The 20174-nt window shown below is 36.8% G+C and overlaps 1 pseudogene; it reads left to right on the top strand.

The window, feature by feature from the left end:
• Positions 1 to 3307: 3307 nt before the first annotated feature.
• LOC121321078 overlaps positions 3308 to 20174 on the top strand; it is a 113742-nt pseudogene continuing 96875 nt past the window's right edge.

The raw sequence follows: 20174 nt of genomic DNA, 5'->3' as shown, positions 1-20174 counted from the left end.
ATAATAAAGTTGAATTTTGAAGTTAGAAGTCATGCTTCAAAACAACGATTGAACAACCAAAGAGACGCAAGATTCCAGTACTTTTTGAAGTGTATTGTTATTTGTTCAGACAAATAATTCCACCAACCTGATCTACAGTAGGCCTTGTCTGTCCGTTTCATATGAACTCCCATTAACTTAAAAATATCCCAAATGGATTAGTTTGCTGTGTCAGAAAATAGTTTATAATGTGAGCTTATAGATAAATATGTACTGATGGCTTTTTGGACAACTAACTGTGAAAGACAACAGAAATGCATGCAAAATCATGAAGTGCACATACTACAGATAATTTCTGGCAATATGGCAATTTTTGTTAGATAGTCATGTGACGTGACATTGTGGGAGCCTATGGGTGAGTGTGATCTGTACGGTGGCTATCTAAACAATCAACAGAAGACATTCAAGCTGTAAGTGCAAATAAAATATTATAGTTCCTGGTTGGGTAAAAAGGCTTTGTTACCTGGAAGGAAGCAACAGATTTATTTGAACGGACATACAAAATTAAGAGCATGAACATGACATTTATGACGCAGGCTGAATCCATATTAAAGGAAGCCCACCTACAGTGCGGTTTTCATTGTAGGGGTATGTTGCTACTCCTGCCTGTGAGCAATTGGACTTTGGGCAGTAAGATGCTGTTCACAGACATCTTCTGTAATGTGATATTTTTCTAACGGCAAGAATCAGGAGGTGTTGAAATCCCCCCCAACCCCTCCCTCGCTAACAGTCTCTCTCAGATTGCCATATCTTTATTACCTGGGATGGGTCCACCAATGAGGAGTCTGACAGTGAGTTATGTTGTTCCAGGGGTGGTCTGTTTACTGCACCTTTCTGAATGTTGCATATGCTACTGTATGTCAGATGTTGTTAACGTGTCTATTTGCATGTTATGAGCCATTCTGGAACTGTTTCAGCCTTATCTTTGGTATGTGCACTTTGTTAGTGTGGCCATTGCATAGACCACCACACCCATTATGTTGCATCTGCTGTCCTGTCATTTTCAAGAGTGTCTGACTTCCAGGTAAGTTGTCAAACAATTTTATAACAACAGAAAAATGTTGTAATACAGAATGCTATTCATTTGGTTTTGTAGTGCTTCGTAATGATGTTAGCAGAAATGGTGATTGGACATAACATACTCTTCTATATTGCATCATTGTGTGCAGCACACCAGTGCTTTCCTGCATGGCAGATTTGGTGACATTCTGGAATGGGACTTTGGCCCTTGCTTAACATGAGGACTGGTACATGAAGTATGTGCTGAAACTGCTGGATTCCTTTCAGAACTTTATTTTCATTGTGCTGAATTCCCCAATTTATTTTTGTTGTTTAAGTTTTTTTCACTCTGCCTTAATTGGATACCCCAGTTTAAGGGGCACACAGTATAAAAATAAATGTAACGCATAAGTAAAAAGAAGTATGACACAGCTATAGTTAATGAAAGTGTTATTTTTGCTTACTTTTTTTGAGCCTGAACACTGTTTACAGTGTTTACAAGAATTGCCATTGTACTTTACCTTGTATCCCACGTTGTCTGTAATTCATTAATATATTTTTAAACAAGCACATCATGGGTCAAAAATCAGCTGGGTAATACTTTCAACTTGCAATCTGGAGTGTTAGACAAAAGAATGAGGATACTTCTTACAAGCTTCTTGTTTTCTGTTCCCAATCACTATTCATTTCCATGAGAGCATCAGCATTGTTTCAGGAGGGAGCATAATCTGCCCCTGTAAAACATTTTGTTTCCTCATTTTTTTTTTATTTATTTAATGTCCAATTATTATTATTCAACCTGGCTCACAGCTGCAACCCCCGAACTAACTCGGGAGAGACAAAGACAGCACTTACGTCCTCTGAAACAAGTGCTGTCAGCCATCTGCTTTTTTTCCCTCTGCAAGCCCGCCATGCAGCCATATCCAGAACTTGCAGTGTCAGAGGACCATACAGTTCTGAATTACGTACAGGCCGGCCTGCAGGCACCCGTCCAGCCACAGGGGTTGCTGGTGTGCGGTGAACCAAGGACTCCCCAGCTGACCTAACCCCTACCCAGCCCAGGCAGCGTTTGGCCAGTTGTGCGCTGCCCCATGGGAACTCCCGTCCACGGTGGGCAGTGGCATAGTTTGGATTCGAACCGGCGATCTCCAAGCTATAGGGTGCATCCTGCACTCTGGTGTATGTGCTAGATATGTCAGGGCAGGGATATTAAACTTCCCTCCCTGCCTAATTGAAAGGAATGTGCAGCACATGGCCAGGTGTCAATTGCATAATTGATGATCAATTAACATTGGTCATCTGCCTTGTGATCACTGTGTGTGTTAACCAGGATCCGAGTGCTCAGCATAGGGATTAGTTTAAGGGATTTTAATCCCAACCCAATTTGGTAGGGAGAAGGTTTCTGAAGTGGGACCTCCCTTAGTGGGAGCAGCGCTGAGCCACTGGATGGCAAACTTTTGTTTTAGCGGGTTTGCCTACTGTTTTGTTTTGTGTTTTTGTATTATGTACACCTATGTGCGTGTCCTTGTGCACTAGGGATACCATTGCTGGTGGTACCCTAGTGGTGGTCACCATCCACTACAACTGCCAATTCTTAATATAACCTGGACACATGAGCAGCGTTTCAGCTGCAAACCCTCTATGTCTCTTTAAATATCTCGGTGCATACCCACACCGTGACAGGACCCCCTGTTACATGCACCAATGACAAATAACCTTTCCCTTGGCAAATGTTCTTGAGCAAGAATTGACAAATGTAATACCCAGCTGATTTATGACCTTTGATATGAGAACCAAAACAATCCGTATTGAGTTGAAAAATACATTAGCGCAATATGGGCAGCACAGAATGCAGCAAGTTAATGCAGGGGGTACAGTAATCCTTTTACAGCATTTTAACAGTTTGTAATGTTTAGACTTTGATGTAATCCACCTGATGTAATCCACCTTGTTTGCAAAGACAGTTGTCTCCCAGAACTTCATACAAACACCTCCTTATTATACTATATTGTAATGTTACAGTAAAATACAAACATGCAGCTTGCTTATGTACATGTTGTCCAATTGGAAACTGGCTCAATCTTTATTTTATCCTGCAATTTGAGTTGGAGAATGAGCAAGCTTTACATTGGTAACCTACATGAAATTAAAACAAAGATCCTGTTTACCAAGGTTGTAAATGGTTTAAAAGTCATTTTTACACATTTTTTAATTTATCATTTATTTATTTATAGATCACCCTGTGTTATTCTTGTATCCCCCCCCCCAGATATACTCCTTGTATAGCACTACTAGTCCCAGCATGCTGAAACGAAAGCAAAGTTCGCGGGTAGAAACCCAACCTGTGACAGATTTTGGTCCAGACGAAACTCTAGCTGACAACGCAGATATTCTGTGGATAAATAAACCAGTGAGTATCACCCTTCTATGAAACATGGCCCTTTTAAACAGTTGATCATCTCTGTGTGCATGAATACCCCAAAGACATTTGAGCATTACCCACCCCTTCAATATGTGACCTTTGTCCCCGAACACTCTGCTGATGTTCCTCTTTTCTGCTGAGATGATAGCAAAAATGCACATCCGTGGCATTGTTAAGGTAAATATTTCAAAGAGAAAATTCATAATATATGGGAAACAGATGTCATGTATAGACCATAAAGGGAAATATGTGGGTATGGTACTTTTTTAGTAACACATTTTTTACTTTTTTAATTTTTTTACTATAATATTTACTGCAATTAATCATTTAATAGTGTAAAAAGTAAGATGAGAAAAACATGGTTTTGTGGTTTTTAAAGTATGTAGAGCTAACTAAATAATTACAGGAAATCATACCTAACATACATTTGTATCATTTTGTCACCCTGCACTCTATGTCACGAGGTCTCAGGGAGGAACGTAGAGTGGCTGGTTACTCAGAGTTGCTTCTTGGAGTTTTACAAGAATTCTCTCTACCAGAAGCCTCACACATTAGCTTACCTTTTTAGTAACCAATCGCTGCTTTTGTAGTTACTACTCACATGACATGCAGTGTTCAAATATTTGGAAGGAGCGATCAGTAAAGCCAATACAACATCACATAGACATTGCCTATAAAGTGTTATAGTAACAAAAATAACAACTATTAGCATGACCAAATAGCTTGCTTTTTGTTTGATCACTCCATAAAACATTTGACCAGAACTCATATCCCTCAAATGCCGTTTTGCAAACTTTAAGCATTTGTTCTTGTGACTTTTTCCAAAGAGTGGCTTTTTCCTTGGCTTGCGACCATTGAGACCTTCACCATGCAATACTCGACCTATGGTTGAAATGGTCAATCTCGGATTGTTACTAAGCTTTCTCACAATTCTTCTGCTTGTTCTTGGTGAAAGTACCTTTTTTCTTCCAAAGGGAGCACAATGCACAGAGGGAGCATTGTGACAGTACCATGCGTCTTGTACTTCTTGACAATAGAAACAATAGCTGAAATTAGAATACTCAAATGCTTGGAAATCTTCTTGTATCCTTCTCCGATTTCACTTTTTACTTTTTCATCATATTGACTTATTGGTAATGACAACAATCATCCTATGCCAAACTCTTTTATACTCTCTAAGAATTTTCTCCTACAATCCAGAATTTTCTAGACTTTTCTATATTAATTTTCTTGAATCCAGGTTTCTAGCATAATTTGTTTGAAAGACAATGGAACTATCTTGTAGTTATGATAGTATCGTAGTTCTCCTGTACTTACTCTTTATGAAGATTTAATCTCAAACCTCAATGGAAATTGCTGAAACGACTTTTTTTTAGTTATAAGAACATTAAAAAAAGAAAGGGTGTGTTTTCGTTTTGAAAACGATGTATCTCTAAAAAGGACCAAAAGAAACAAAAACTTTTTAAAATTTGAAAACTGATGTTGACTTATATATCTATATATATAATTTCTATACGTTTTGATTATATATATACTATATATATATATATATATATATTAATTAATTAGTACCATGGTACGTTTTGCATTAAGCACGGTAGTTTTCGTTATAATCCCTTTTTAGTCTTAGAGGAACTACTTGTATGATACTAGATTTAAGCAATTACGAGTTTGCAAATATTGTATGTACAGCATATTGTTGTACTACAACATTTACATAGTGGCTACAGTACTCATCTGGAATATTACCAGCTGCTCTCAGGATATGATGTGTTTTCATGTCCCAGTTTCACACGTCACATCATGTTTAATGGTTTTGTACACATTAACTGTGCTACAGTAATAAATGTGTTTTCATGCTTAGCAAAAATGGCAAAACATCATTACTAAATGTATAGTCACATTAAGCAAAACTCTTTGCATTAACAATATCTCATAGCTAGCTAAACAGTGTATGCACCAAGAAACTGTTTATTTAATTACACAATTGTTTGTTTACTTATTTTGCAATGCAGGAAACCCCATTGAGAGACAGTAGCTAGTTTTCAATGCTGTGCCAAAGCACAGGGGGTTAAATATGTGAAATGAAGCATACAACAATGTATTGCACTATTAATTCATTATATACGTTACAGGTTGGCTATGGCGAGTTTCTGTTACAGTTTATGGTTGTATTTTACCTTTGTGTGCACCTAAATTAAAACCATTTTAAAAACGAACATATTTCAGTTTGACAACACACATTATTATTAGATGCAGCCTTTGCAATAAGGTTGAAAAATGCTCAACACTTTTATTTAAGCACATATTAAAAATGTGGACACTTATGTGCATCGCCTCTGTCTTTCACACTGTGACATGCTATTTCATAAATCTTCCCTTTGCATTGTCTTCAAGCCTTTTATAGACCTTTCAGATTTCATTTGGATATGACCTGATAACCTGTTGATTTTATAGACATATTTAATTCATTTGTGCAGATTCTGAATTTATGAGGAGGCACATAGATTATAATGTATATGGTGCTTCATAATATATTGTGGTCAATTAGACCATTTTTTAAGTGCCCCTCAGCTTCCATCTTCCTCCTGCTTCCCGTTACCCTCCACCATGGTAAACGGGAAAATCAGAATGTAAGAAGTTTAGTATTTGACGTTTTATTTAACTTAGAGAAAGAGAGTTTAAGGTGCTAATAATACTGTGAAATAGTTCAATGTGTCTGGCACCTTCAATGGAATCCTCCTGAAGTTTATCTTAAATGTTTTACAAATCTGTAAAAACAACTATTCCTCTAGTTTCAGATGCAAATATACACTTTGCTTTAAAAAAAGTGCATCAAAACATACGTTTGAGTTTGACAGCAGCAAATGGGCAGCTGCTTCACGAATGGCTCCTAATTACCAGTAAAAGAGAAATTTGAACAGCTAAATTGACAAATTAAAAATAATGAAAATATACACAGACACAGCACCTTAAATCATGATCACACAGTCATGCCGGGTAGCATTATTAAGCTGAATCTTTTTCTACATACAAATAAGTCATGGATGTCTGAAACAAAACGGAAGTTATATCCAATGCCGTGTGTGTTAGACGTGTTGACTGCCATGGATATATGCATAGCTGTGTACGGACTAGTTGCCAACTCCTGGTGCAAAGTTAAAAAAAAAAAAAGATTTGAATTCAAATCACAGTTCATTAAATTTTTCATTTGCTAGGGGAAAGCATTATTTAAACAAAGACATTCTAAAAAAGAAAAAGCTACACGATTAATAGTAATATTGTACACAGTACTTCAGTTTTAACATTAAAACCAGAGGTTGGTATATGATTGCGAGAGTAAAAGGTGGGCTAGCAGTTCTCTAATACATTTTAAATACTCTTATTTCAGTGTTGCCACAGGAGTTAATAGTTTTGGAAGTAGTGCACACCTAACTGTCATGTCCTGCAGGAGTTTCTATGATCTTCTTGTCAAAACATTTGTCTTGTATTATGCTGTTTTTGAAGTTATGGAAGAATTACAACCAACATCGAAGGATCCGGTCATCTAGAGAAGAACCTGATTACAATAATACAAATACAAGCCATAAACTGTACTGCTTATATAAAGAATTAAATGGATTATCAACATAAGGTACAGTTTAAATGCACAAATTGTCAAGTTGGGAAAGTTGATCCATAAAACTCATGACCGTACTAACAGGGATAAACAGGGCGGATTTTTGCTAATCTTCAAGAACTGCATGATAAAAAATCAATTTGGCTTTAAACCCCTTGTATGGTCTCATACATGTTACTTTAAAATAGCCTAGTGGCTACCTTAACATACAGGTTGTGAACACAATGATCAAACCACAGACAGGCACTTGCACGGAGAATTGGAGAGGTCGATCTCTTTCAAAAGTAAAGTTCATTTCAGAGTTTTTCATAACCGGTATCATTCATTTATTTGTTTTGCTTTCAGCCTATTTTCGTTAATATTGGTGTTTCCCCCTGTTTGGCAGAGCAAAGATAATTTAAAAGTGCATATCCTTCATTGTCGTAGAAATAAAGGGAAGGGTACAAACCTGTCTAGTAGTTGGCGTTTTACAGAGTGCTGCTACGTTCTGATTTTCTCCGAGGCGCTTCGTGCTGGTGAACTAATAGGCTAGTTGTCTATTGTACTAACTAGATGGATAAAAGCTGTGTGGAAACCAATCAAATTGTAAATCAACCTCTATTCAATTTAACCACACTCACCTGGTACTAATCACAAACGCTAGATCACCAAATTAAGACAACACCACCTTTATAATGTTACTTCAATACAGCTAATGTTAATTACTTGAAGCAGGATCACTTACCTATCTTCCTGTCACTCTGGTTACCTGTAGACTGAAGTCCTGCTGCATATATAATATATATTGTGCTTTTTTTTTTTTTTTTTATTTAGTTGTCGCCAATGATTTTACCCCAGTTTTCTCCCCAATTTGGAATCGCCAATTGTATTTTTTTTTTAATCACGGTTTACAGCTGCAAATCACCCAGCGACTCAGGGAATGTCGGCTGACATATGCATCCTCTGAAACGTGTCCCTGCCTAGCCGTCTTTTTTCGCAATACAGATCCACCACGAAGCCGTCAGACCTATAGTGCCGGAGGACAACACAGTTCTGAATGGCTCCACTGCAGACCCACATGAGTCCTATCAGCCACAGGAGTTGCTGGTGCGCTGTGAACCGTTGATTGCCCTGCCAACCTAAGCCCTCCCTACCCGGGTGGCACCCGGCCAATTTTATGCCACCCCCTGGGAATTCCCGGTCACGGTTGGCAATGACATTGGATTCGAACACCGATCTCCAGGGGCCAGTTTTTCAAAACTTTTAATTTGGATCAAAGTGATCCGGATTTTGTAAGCCTATATTTTGTTATCAAGATTGCTTTTATCTGGATCATTTTGACCCGTTTTTTCTGAAAATGTCACTGCTGTTTTACATTTATCCAGATAACAAATAATCACAATTACGAAATCCAGTTTTTTGAAGTAGGCTAGTTTTTAAAAAAAACAAAACAAAACAAAACCAAAAAAACAATTGAGGCCTTATTTATGATATAACCTAATTTAACAAAAGACATAGATCATGGTAACAATGATTAATACACAACTTTGTTTGTTTTTTTAACAAAGTCACTTTTAGTGTTAGTGCACGCAAATAATGTTTATTTTATTTATGCCTACTTAGCAGAAATTAAATAACTAAATATATTTGATTATTTGTGTCTTATAAATTGATCTTGCCATGCCAGTGATAGCAAATTACAATTTTTTAAATACTGATAAACTCCCACAGGAGATGAGAAGTGATTGTCATAGGCAGCGAGCATTAACATGAGAGAGGGGAAAAGTTCCAGTGACTAAACACAGAGAACTACCAAGTGAAAACAGATCAATCTTTATTTTTAGATGCAGACCAGAAATGGTAAAACCACACAACGTGCAGGAGATAATGTGAATAACTTTCAGTGGAAAGTGAAGCATGTACAAACTATAAGATCTGGAAGTAGAGCCGTTAAAAATACATTATTATGGCTCAAGTGTGTGCACATGAAAGCTAGTGAATGGTTAAAAATAAATAAAATCCCGATGAACTGAAGCAGGAAACGAGGAGACTGCCTGCCTCTTCATAAATGCCAGAGAAGAGTAGTAAAAGTCAGGTTGTTAAAACATCAAAAGGTCTGACATTTAAAACTTGCAGGTAAAGAACCCATGGCAGTTTGGAAATTAAGGTATTGGTTTATATCATGTTGGAAATGATAGAAGTTAAAAAATTATGAGGAAGCGGAGGGAGTCAAACAGCACTTTTATAAGTACCTTATTGTTTTTGGCGAAGTAAATTGATCTGCTGCTACACACAAAAAATAATTTTGTGCAGCATGTATTACATTCCTACCTGCGCCTCATAGAGGTAGGTTATGGATTTCACTGAAAAAAGCTCTGGGAATATTCATAACTCCTGGATTATCAACTAAATACATATACATGATGCTCCTGGAACATCTTCCATCTTCCAAGGTCAAAACCTGTAAAACTCATGTTCAAAATCACAAGTGGAACTCAAACTCCTATCTGTTTTGTGTATTAAAGCTGGCTCAGTCAAAACATGGACCGCCGTACGACTGCAGTGCCCCAAAGGAGAGCTGGAGTTTTCAGAGTGTCCTAACTCTTGAGATGCACTTGTACTCTATGTCTGGGTAGATGAACTAAACTCATTTTGAAACATTTTACCTCTCAACGTTGGACAGCGTGATGAAAACAAAGGCCATACAAAAAGTACAACTAAGTGTCTCTTTTTACCAGGCTCACCTTTTGTCATGCTTTTCTCAGTGATATACAAATTAACCTGTTAGTAAAATATAGACAGAACATATTTAGATGTACTGATTTACTCTTACACAGCTAATATTATTGTATCTTCTTAGTTAGGGTTTACATGAAGATGTAATGTTTTTAACATGGCTATGTGGAAAAGGTTTAATTCTGAAAGTATGTATTCTCAACATGAACATGTTGAGAAAGACACGTTTGTTTTAGTACTTTTACTATATATTAAGGTGTTAATTAACTACAATTTTAATGTACTTGCCATGTATGCACGTGTATTTGTCTTAAAACAGAAAACTAATCAAAAAATGAAATAAACTGTTCGAGATTTCTAAACTACGTCTGCTTTGGAAAATACAGTGTGTGGGTCTTTTTTAGTCTGCTTCTTATTGACGATTTTAAATTGTCATTTTCCTGACCTCGACCGATCCCTTGTCTTGCTTTTCCTAATATTCCAACTGGAGTACATTTCATTGGCTACCTCCAAACCAAAATCCTTAAGTACAGTACTTCATTTTAGGATCTACTGTGGAACCCAAGCTTGGTCAGGTGTCTTCAGAATAACTTCATGCTGTGCAAGAAACCCAAAAGGTCAAGGCATGGAAATATCTTGATCCAGAAATCCATGTATGGCCAGAAAGATATGGAAAAGGCAGTCCGGCATTATCTCAGTTTTTTGACATGCCTTGAAAAGCAATACAAGTTTAATACCTTATGCTTTTAAATCCTTTCTTAAAAGAGAGTTTTCACAAGTCCTTTGTTTTTGGGTGAAGTCAGTTCATCCTTCTACATATATAGATGTGCAGCATGCATTAGGATCCTACCTGAGCCACAGACAGGACTGATATCTATTGTGCAGGAAGTTAATAGTGTATAGTGTGGTAACAGGACACATTGTATTTACCAATGTCAAAATAAGAATACAAGTCTGGAAATCTACAAATATAAAGCCTTGTGAGACTATGAAAATTATGTCCTTTCTGTTTTAAGAAGATAATAATGATAATGAGCCATGATTGCCTTCTCTGTTTTGTGCTGCCAAGCAAAATCAAAATGGCTTATACTATTAAAAAAAAAAAAAAAAAAAAAAAAAAAAAAAAATGAAATTAACAGTGGAATTTCCATGATTGTATTCCCATGTGAGGCTTTTTCTCTGGCTTTCTAATCCTATTATATGCAAATTGACAGGAGGGATAACTGTTTGTTTTTGTATTGATGTCATGGGTACTCTTGTACATGTATTAACTTATGATAATGTGTATTGGGCCACCAAATGAAAGTAGTTTAAGTAATGCTTTGCTGGTCTGCAATCTAAGTAATAGCTACAGTTTAAACCTGATCTCCTTAAAGAGTAAGTAACGGGATTCCAAAAAATATAACGTTATACACCCCCACGTGTTGCTACGACTGTAATTAACGCAGCTGTAATTTTTTCATTAACGCTCTGACAACTTTTTACGCTTCTAACTTTAAAGTCTGTTTCAAAGCTCTTTTCAAGATGTCTGCTCTAGTTCACTGATGTTTGAGATCTGACCTCTGTCCCAAAAAACAAAAACAAAAAAAAAACCTTAAGTGCACTGGCTTTTCTGTTCCGTACCACATTATGGATCGTTATTGCGGAATTACCGGTTTGATTGTGTGGGCAATAATCCTTACACTATCAGTGCACTAGAGCAGACATGTTAAAACAAGCTTTTTGAAACAGACTTTATAGTTGTAAGTGTAAAAGGTTAAAGGTTAAACCAGTTAAAGACTACCTACTAGTAGAGTGTTTTTTTTTGTTGTTTTTTTTTTTTTTTTCCCAAAACAGTATGTATGAGATCGAAATAGCTGTAAACGAATGTGATGCTTGTGGTCCTCTTCCATGTTGTCATTGAAGGAATGGTAGCTTGTGAATTGACATTTCTTGGTATGTTAGCTTGAAAAATTCTAGAAAAATGTTAAATAAATAAGTTATTTGTTATTATAATCCTGATGAAACTAAGTTATTTGTTCTAAATGTTCCACATAATGACATATCAATCTTTTTTTTTTTAAATCTTGAAGTGAAATAGAAATACCCAGATATTAAAAAAAAAGATTGTCAAGGGAAACATCATGGCAACACTTGACTTTTTTAAAATTGATCTTTAAGAATGACATTGACATAATATATAGTAGTATTTGTTATATATCTTTTAAATTAAAAAAAAACAACAGCAGCTGAGAAACCAGAAAGCATGTCTGTTGTAAGTAACATTTAAATAAAATGGATCCTTAGAACAATAAACCTGAAGTGCAGAAATTACTATACCCTGTAAAATAAATTACAAACACCCATCAGAGTTTTATTTTCTGCTGCTGTACCTCATAGATAATAACTAAAGAATACGTGGATTCAAATGTCATTCCTTTTTTTTTTATATATATACATATCCCTTACTATATTATGGTGTTTGCAATCATGAGTGATTCCCTCCGAGTGGTTCTGGGTTCTGTTGTTCCCACATTTACTTAAGGGATCAGAGTATAAGGGTTCCCATTTTTTTCATGAGGACCCTAACCGAAGAAAATAAAACAAAACTAAAATGTGTTGTTGTGCACAGATTACACTCCAGCCTCTTCACTGGTTCTGTTTCTTTTAGTGCAGTGAATAATTACTTTTAAGTATGACTTTCCCAAAGATTTTTAGTGCCATTTTTTGGCAGTGGATGTTTTGCTTCTTTTCTGGCCAAAATGCTGTAAGCTTGCATAGATGCGCCAACTTGGCAGACGTGTAAACATTTGTTGTGAGCCTTACAGCACGGCTGTTTGCTTTATTAAGCCTGCCTTTCTATCCGTGCAATATTATAGGGTTATAGGACGGCAAACTTCTGTGTACGTGGGTAATATTTGGCATGAGTGATGTGAACGGAGCAAGGATTAAAGCCAAAGTCTGTTTACAAGCTGCGAGGGCCAATATAACACATATAACTCAAACATAGGCCTATACATCTACTATGTACTGCTTTATTATTACTATACAAGTTAAAAATCAAGCTAGATTGGGATGTAATCATTACAGATCTTTTATTCAGTCAATGTTTTTGAAAAGAAGGAAAAGGTTGATCTAAGAGGATACTGGTAAGTGGCTGATGTACACAGCTGGTTGTGATGACACCTTTTTTAATTGACTTTGCAGTTGAATTCGAAAAAGTGCCTCGGTTATGATTTATTTTTTTATATATATTTCTGTGGAAACTGCCATTTTATTCTGAACTGCATCTTGCATCATGCCTCAGCAACCACATTGCTATTTTGTTTAACACTAGCTCATAAAGAAATCATATAAAGATTACATATTTTCTTTTCTCAAGTGGTATACATGTTTTCAGTTAATTTATGTCTTCTGAATTAACAATATAAATGACATAGGCTCAACTTATTTCCTGCTTTACAATATGTAACAATGTGGTTATCGGCAGATGTGTTAATTAAATCTTCAATATACAAGTTATTTTTCCCTTGGTATTCATTGTCATTGTGAATCGGGCTTGTCAGTGCCTAAAATAATGTGAATGTATGTTTCTTGCTGCACTGGGAAAATTAAGAATAACCCATTGAATTGTGATAATATGATTTGCGCACATTTCCGGTGAATTTGGCATTTAGCTTTGCCTTTTTGATAAATGCCTTTATCATTCATCATGTTTTTGCGTTCCAAGAGATTCTAATGGAAAATTTAATATTTTTTAATACAGTTTCCCTAATTGCCTTAATTGAAGAGTATTTCATTTTGATTTCTTTACAGTTATCTATCCAAGTACTATTCCATATTGATGGATTGTATTATTTCAGTCCTGCTGTTTACTAAATATTCCATCTTCTGTGAATTAACATTAAACATCTTAAACTAGTAGCTTACAAGTAGAACTTGAATTGATAATTTAAATAATTGTTGAACCATCAATTGCCATCATAAACAGACAGTTGCACACATCCCCCCCCCCCCACTCTCCTCCACAGATTGTTATGTTAACAGATGTGGAGAGGAATGGAGGCAGTCATAACAAACCTTGTGTTCTTCATGGCAACTTTTGTTAATGGTTTTACTTTAAAATATGATTTCTATACTTCTGTTTTTAGGGAGAAACCTCCTACTTGAAGGACCGGTGGTGTGTATTTGATGGATTCATGGTGTTTTGTATCTGGGTCTCTTTGATCTTGATGGTAATAAGACTACAATAAAAAATGGTCCTGTCTGGATTTTTTTTTAGCGACTGTCAGACATCTGTTTAACTGTGACTTTAATATTTATTGTCCTAGGTGTTTGAAATTGCTGATCTTGTGGACCAGATGTCACTGTGGGGAATGCTGCGAATACCCAGAGCTGTTATAATGATCCGTGCTTTTCGAATTTACTTCAGATTTGAACTCCCACGATCAAGAATTACTAACAGCTGAAAGTAAGAGCAACTTGAAATCTTCATATATTGAGTAAAATATCAAATACCAGGTGATGGTACACTTTGAAAGAGCTTTGTATTCTTTCGTAGGCGGTCAGATCTGGAGTGTGACCTTTTTTCTGCTTTTCTTCCTCCTCCTTTATGGAATTTTGGGCGTTCAGATGTTTGGAACGTTTACTTACCATTGTGTGACCAACGATACACAGCCAGGGTAAGTGAACTCTTTAATATGTCAATATAAGTCAATATGATTTAATCAATTGATCTAAATACGGACTGTTTATCTTTAAAAGAATGGGACTTTGAGAAAGCCAACATCTCTAACAGTGTGTGAGATCCATATATGTACTTACTGTAACTTGTGGACAAGAGGATTGTGGAGAATTTATTCCAAAACAGTTAACAGAGCATCAGCAGCTTAAAGAACACAATGCCAGATATGCAACGTGCTTCAAAGGTCTTGTTCATGGACAACGCAATGAAACGTGGCAGTTAGCAATAGCTGGCACATCATTTGCTTAAAAAGTTTGTCAATTAAATGGTTTCTTAACAAGCATAATTAACATTTTCAGACTTTCTGTTTCATTTCTAATTTATGTGAATATTTATTGAGTCAGTGCAATTTGTTATTCAATGTTTTGAATTGAATTGCAAAACATGTGTTGCCTTTAATGTAGTTACACCAACTGGTGGCAAGGTCAATCTTTTTCCCATGGAGTGTGTGTGTGTAAGTTATTCTTAATTAATTTCTAATACAGGCTGCAGACCTGGAAATGACATTGGAGGGAATCAGGGACAATACCTTTTAGAGGCCAGTTGAGTATGATCAGACGGGGTGGGGAGGGTTTTTAATAGTCAATCCACAATCTGAAAACGGAATGGCCTCAATCTGTCTGGGAATGCGTGTTTTTACACTATAAATAAACTCTGCTCTACAGCCAGGGAGAGAATTAAAGACACTTTCCTACTGTCACTTATACTTCAGAATATGTCACTGTATTTTTGACAAATTGTAGCCAATGTTTTCTAAGTGGAGATCAGTTTTTATCTTCCAGATTAGTGTATTTTTGGTGTCCCAAGGGCATGTTTGGAAAAGGTGGCAGATGTATAAAATATCCAGTAGTATTATTGAAAACTCTTTAAAATGTGACTGCCCATCAATATCCAGATACTGTACTATGCAGCATGGTTACAGATTTGATGTTTTCTGATAAATCCCAAGAAGACCCCAAGAATTAAACCAAGATTGCATGATTTCCTGTGTTCTCTGTGGGCGGTCATTCCATGAGTAACATGACCCTGCCTCGGCAGAGGTCCGTTCATTTAATGTGGTATTACAGGTAACAGGAGACTTCTTCTATGCTGGACAATAATAAGGGACAGGCTCCCTTTTTTTTTTTTTTGTCACCCATGATATATGATATACCCTGATACTGGTGTGTTATGGCCATCTGAAAATTCTTAATATCGGACCATTTGCATCAGATGGATAGTTTGTATCAGATGTAAATTATGTCACATAAAATATGGATGGAGCTGGATTGATGGGTTACTAACCTAGAATACACCCCCCCATAAATAAATAAATACAAATAATAATCCTAGTGGTGCCACAGCTCAGTTGAATTTAATAAAAGAGAAATATCCTTGCCTTAAATGTTTTGATCTGTCATTTTTTCTGCTATTTACATTCAGTGTTTTACTGTGCCTAATAAAACAGGGTATTGTACCAAAGTACTCTAGGAAATTGAAAAGTCATTTGATTACATAAACAAACAAAAAAAATGCATATCTGTGGTAAATGTACTGTACAGTTTCACTTTTAAAAAAATAAATAAATAATGTGTCTAACCCACTGGTGCCCCTTCCAGTATTATCCTGCCCTCTAACTATTTGTTGATTAGCGTTTTCTTGTGGTTCCCCTCAAATTGCTTTGAATTAGATTACATATTAAATTCGACTTGATACACCATTATTCACTTTATCTCCTCTTCCATCACATCGATTTTGTGTAAAGGCACTATATATTCAAATTGCCTATATATTTCATGCTAGATTGGTGAAACTAAAGACTGTAATCAGCAGAAAACAGTAGTAAAGTGTACAGGCGCATGCTGGCCAACAGTGGCACTAAGAAAATAACAAATGAATATTGCCACGTAAAAATATTGACCTTTACAGGTGTGAGACTGTATACTTTTTGAATTTGGAACAGTATTGCATAGAAGAGAGAGAAGGAGAGGCGTATACCAGAAAGAGTACTAGGTGAAGGAGAAATATGTCTTCCTAGCTGATCAGTCTAGTCAGTGGGTGACCCCTGGGGATCTCCCTCAGGATACAGCTGAGGCTGTTTTGTAGTTTTTCCTTACGGGGTTAGAGATGATCTCCATCTGTTGGAAAAAACAGCAAGGACGTACCCAGTTTGTTACTGATACAAAGTGCATCGCGGGGCAACCAGGATCAGAGTTGCCATGCCTGTCTTAGATAAAAGAAGGTTTAGTTTATTAACTTGTAGATGGATCTCCAGCTGTGTCTCTTATAGAGCATCAGCATACACTGCTGGGCTTCTCTGGCAATTATGAATTATAATGTAATTATAACTAAAATATTGCTGATCACTGCACTGTGTTCCCCCTCCCCCTGTGTAACTGGTTTCACTTGAAAGCCGTTCCTACATTTGCTATATAAAAAATTTAAAAAAGCCTGTGTGACTGAGATGTGCTGTGCAAGCTCAATTCTACAAGATATTCTTTCTGACCTTCTAAAAATGTTGAAATGGCTAATTGTGGTTATTCTCTCCCTGCTGTGAATTAATATACCTACAGATTCATATTCAAGTGGATGTGGCCCTTTCTTATTTTTTGGGATATGGAGGTTGTCTGGCTCTTGCACAAGTTATTGAGTGTATCAGAATATGGGGCTGGAACAGGGAAGTGTTACGGCATTGGGTCGTCACTGAATAATAACGAGTCAGACACAGAGCTATGGGTGTTCATTCAGATTTATTAACAACAAGGTTGCTGTCAGTAGAGTACCAGCAGTGGTAGCCCTAGTGTCAGATGTAGTAAAGAAAACAACAAAACAAAGCTAATAATAAAAGTTTGCCACACAAAGCAAGCTCTAGCCTCACTAAAAGAGACGTCCCTCTCCAGGAACTTACTACACTACGAAGCCCTCTCTATACTGGTTGAGATCAACATCCCCTAAACTAACCTACTGCTGTTGCTCCCGAAGTCCTGGCCTCCCAGTGACTCTGTGTCTAGGACAGTCCTGGCTGAGCAGGTTGTGTGAAGGAAGGAGGGGAATAAGTGGAGTAAAACTATAAACGAGTTTGAATTCTTAATAAATCCATAAAAGTAGTCAACTAGACAAGAAAACAAGCAATATCAGGACCCTTCTGTACTAATTTTGAGTCATGAAAACAATTTGACTGCTCTTCAATGCAAAAAGAAAAGAAAGACCATTGCCATTGTAATAGGAAAGAAGAGAAACTCTGCTTAGTTGAAATAAATTATGAAAACCAGCATCCAGATAGCACAGAAGGTGACCGGAAAACCCAAGGTTCCTCTGTCAGCTTATTTCTGTGGTGTAAAGGGATAAAAGTTGTGAAACCAACTTACCGCAGCGTATGTGTATTCAACACCAAGGTTGAATGGACTTCTAGCAATATAATGCATCTACATTTAAACTGTTACATGGATATAATCAGTGTTCTGTAGTGTACAGTATCTAGTATGTTAAACGTAATTTGTTGTACATTTTATTTAATTATTTCACTGACCCTACATGACTGGCTATCACACTGTACATTGTGAACATGGTAACTCTTGATTTTGCACCAGTCTACAACAAAATTATATTATTTTAAACTCCTACCCTCTAGAAGTTTCAGAATACCTTTTACTATAACCTTGAGCTTCTTATGGGATTATGAGGACCATCTGTATGACTCTGCAAGGGTGATCTGCTACATCCAGTGATCTGCTACAGCCAGGCTTTTTATTTTTTACATTGTGTGTTTCATTTATCAACTCTATTTTGAGATGAGCTGTTAGATCGACATGAAAAAGAACAGATTATGAATCAAACAAATAATAAACAGTATTTTGATTCAGCAGAGTGCCTTCCATTGGCCTTTGTGATGCCGCCATAAATTATGTGCAGTCCTTTCAACCAACTAATAAACAATTGCAAAGAGTGTCTGGCTCGCAGATTCTAATCCATTGATTTTAATTAAAGCTAATAAACAGCATTTATTATCACACCTGTGGCCAGAGGCTGGGGTTGTTGTTGAGGTTTATTGAAGGCATGCCTTTTTGCATATTTCTATTTTTAGTCTTTAGTTGCATTTAGTAAATTTACAGTGAACCTCCAGGACGTGAAAACAAATGATTATTATTTAATTTTTTTTTAAATGATGCTGTACAGACCAATAATATGAAGACATTGTCACACATTTTAAAACAAGAGCAGTGAATGTGGCATCCTGGTGAAAGTGTTAGACCCATGGTGGCTTGTGTTGCTTGTGGTGTTTGGTTTACCCCACTCGGACCACTTGCTTATATAATATTTGGCATCCCTGAATAAATAATTTGTCCCTCTAAAAAAAAAAGACAGTAGAGCACCACATTGTATCCATTTACTACCAATTCAGAATGACTGGGTGGGATATTTGTTCTTTGTCTTACAGGGCTCTCGGAATGATGCTGTGTTTTGGTTGTATTTTACTTGTTGATTTGTCAGTAGTCTTGTAACGACACTTCTTTTTCTGTCCAATTTTCAGGAATGTGACCTGGAATAATTTAGCCATTCCAGATACCCATTGCTCACCAGATGGAGAAGGCTACCAGTGTCCAATGGGATTTAAGTGTGTGGATCTTGAGGATCTTGGGCTTGAGTGGATTCAATGAAATAGGTTTGTAATCCTCTTAAGTCTAATTTGTGAAACCCTTGTTCGCGACACTTTTTAATAGGATACAAATTTTGAACATCCTCGTTTTTGGGATAATTTCAATTAGGGGAAAAAAGGTTTATTGTGATTTTGAATGGGGAATATGGAGGCTTTAGGACCATGGGGATTAGGAGAGGACACGCTTCTTGATAAAACTGAAGTTACCAGGAGGCCATCTTTCTAAAGGTCTCCTATATGGGTTAATTTATTATTTAATTAAAGATAAGAAGAAAATGCTAATCAGCTGTGTCTGATTGAGCTCATTAAAAAAAATAAATAAATCACGGATGGTTGGGTGTTGGAGACAGAGTTTGTTTGTTTACTGGGAACAAAGGGAACAAGGTACGGTCTTAAAGTTACACTTGTGCATAAGTGTTTGTGACTGGTAAACGGCATAGCCGTCCAGTCTGGTAGTGAGGGATTGTGGCTAGTTTAGTTAGCACTCCAAACTGGAGTTGGGTTGTTTTGTTTATTTTGTTTGTGTGAAAATAAATAAATATACATGCACTGCCCTGTTTAAAACCTACCATTGCTTTGGGAGTGCTGTTCTTTTACAAAAAGACAAGTGAATGTGGCAGTGTTGTCACATATGGTGAAGAATGCGGGCATTTTAATCTTCTCTTGGTGCCAAGAGTACGGACATGAGGAGACAAAATGCCCACTGTGTGAGTGGGAAATGGAGCAGGGCTGGAGGAAGCTTGAGGTGCTGGAGGCAGACAAAGAAGTGCTAGACAAGTGTGACCACCAGCAGACAACTGGAGTCGCTGCTGAGGGAAGTAAAGGAGGATCAGCTACTACAGAAACCAGATGTTTTCTGTGGAGAAGTGCACACTGCGAGGGATAGTCAGCCACCACAGGAGGCACTGCAGAGGAAAAGACAGTGTGACCTGCGACAACACATACAGACCTAGGATGATGGGAAGGAGTGGTTACAAGCTCAACAGGAAGGGCACCAGAAGCTCAAGAGCCAAGTGCAGGA

This window comes from Polyodon spathula, chromosome 9, assembly GCF_017654505.1.
Source record: "Polyodon spathula isolate WHYD16114869_AA chromosome 9, ASM1765450v1, whole genome shotgun sequence".
Classification (NCBI taxonomy): Eukaryota; Metazoa; Chordata; class Actinopteri; order Acipenseriformes; family Polyodontidae; genus Polyodon; species Polyodon spathula.
The sequence above is the reverse complement of the archived record's forward strand: the minus strand, read 5'-3'. Positions and strand labels throughout refer to the sequence as shown.